The 2,022-nt window shown below is 51.7% G+C and overlaps 1 protein-coding gene across 1 annotated transcript in view; it reads right to left on the bottom strand.

Annotated features, from left to right (window-relative positions):
• DDX25 (DEAD-box helicase 25) overlaps positions 1–2,022 on the bottom strand; it is a 42,634-nt gene that overhangs the window by 23,384 nt on the left and 17,228 nt on the right. The gene's annotated exons all lie outside the window — the stretch shown is intronic.

Here is a 2,022-nt window from a genome sequence, read left to right as displayed (position 1 = left end):
ACCCACAGGGGCGCCTTGGTGAGTAGAGCCTCACCAATTACCTTCTGCGCCCCCCTTTCACCATAGAGAAGTCAAGTTAGTTACCAGTGACAGCTGCATATATCCAAAATGCATCCTGTTAAAAGTGTTGAGTATCAGTACCTTACATAGGTAGGCAGCCATTAGTACAAATATTTTTAGCAAGAAGTAAGATCAATTACTTCACCTTCCACAGAAATGCAACTGCTTCTGGATACATCTTTATTAGGACTATCAAAAATCAAAGGAGAGTTCAGGAAAAGAAGAAAACAGTCTATTAACTGCAAAATACAAGGGGAGTATGAGGAAGCTTGAATGCAACTGCCAGTATAAGAATTGTATTAGCTAGAGGTGCACTGATACATCAGTCTGATATCGGATCAGCATCAATATAAAGAAAATTTTGTGCGTCGGAAATTGGCCCGATGTGGCTAATAATTTGTCCGATAAATGCCCATGCCTGCACACAGGCCGTAGGCAGTGAGGAGCACAACCCGGCAGTGTGGAGTGCTGCGTGCAGCTGGTAAGTCTGGTGTGGGGGGAGGGGAAGAGGAGGGGGGATGGGTGTATGTGGGGGCAGATCAAGGCCCCCACAGTGAGGGCGGGTGTGGGGTTGGGGCTGCCCAGCCAGGGCCAGGGCAGGATGGAGGCACAGCTTTTCCAGGGGCGCAGAAAGGGAGAAGGACGAGGGGGAGGGGCAGCTCCTGCCGCTGTGCACAGCTTATCCGGAGCTCATCTGGAGGCTCCCATTGCTGCTCCCCTCACTCATCCAAGAGGGCATGGAGGGGGCGTGTGCCCCTGGACTTGTGTGGGGTGGGCTGGGACCAGGCTCTTCCCAGCCAGGCAGATCTGGGGGTAAGTGGTGGGAGCAGTGGTGGGAGCTGTCAGATGAGCATCGGATGAGCCACGTGCAGGGGCAGGAGCCGTGCCCCTCAATGAGCTGCGCCTCCATCTCGCGCCTGTCCTGGCCCCAGCCCGAAGTTGCAGCCCACCCCATGCCACACATATTTGGGGGGGGGCACACGCCCCCACCCCCAGTGAGCCATTCGCAGCTCTGTTCCACGCCCCTCCCCATCCTGGCTGGTCAGCACCTGTCCCAGCCGCAGCTCCAACTCCATTCCCTCCCTCACTTCAGGGACCTTGATCTGCCCTACCTGACACTCTTTCCCTCCCCTTCCACCATACCAGACTTACCAGCTAGACGTAGCTCTTCAAGAGCTGAGTATTGGAAATCAGATTGGTATCAGCCGATACACCTCCTTAAAAATTGGCTATTGGTATTGGCCCACCCCTAGTATCAGCATATGTGAAATTACCTGAACCATATAAACATAAACAGATACTAATCTTCTCCTTTTAAAAAATAAAATAAAACACACAAAATGGTTTGCTTAACAAACCAACCTAGATAAGGCACTCAGTTAAGGATCAAGAAGTCTTGTAAGTCTAAAAAGCAACTTCTATACCAATGTTTTCTTGTTGGAATCAGCCCCTATTGCTGACCACCACGCAAAGGAAACCCCACATTCAACTAAGCTACCACAGTATGCCAAACAAAATTCGAGGCAACCACTCCATCTCCCAAACCACCTTTACCCAATTACCTACCTAAAAATAGTTTGGGGAACTGCCTCTATTTAAGAAACAGGTGTTTGAGGATACAAACATGCTTTAAAAAGAGGGGTACACAAAGAGTTTTTGGGCTGATACCAACGGCCAATTTTTAAAGAGCTATATCAGTGGGTACTGATCCGATTTCCGATATGCGACTGGGCAGCTTGGGAAGCAGCATCCAGCTGGTAAGTCTGTTGTGGAGGAAGGGGAGAGGGAAGGGTGTGGGGTGTAGATAGAGGCCCCTGTGGTGAGGGACAGAGTGAGGCTGTGGCAGGCACTGCACAGCCAGGGCGGGACACGGGATGGAGCTGCAAGCAGCTCATCCAGAGGGTGCAGGGGGGGTGGGGGTGGCAGCTCCTGCTGCTGCATGCACCCTGGGAAGGCATGGGG

Source organism: Gavialis gangeticus, unplaced genomic scaffold, assembly GCF_001723915.1.
Source record: "Gavialis gangeticus isolate Ggan-Ray unplaced genomic scaffold, GavGan_comp1, whole genome shotgun sequence".
NCBI lineage: Eukaryota > Metazoa > Chordata > Crocodylia > Gavialidae > Gavialis > Gavialis gangeticus.
This window is presented reverse-complemented; position numbering and strand designations above follow the sequence as displayed.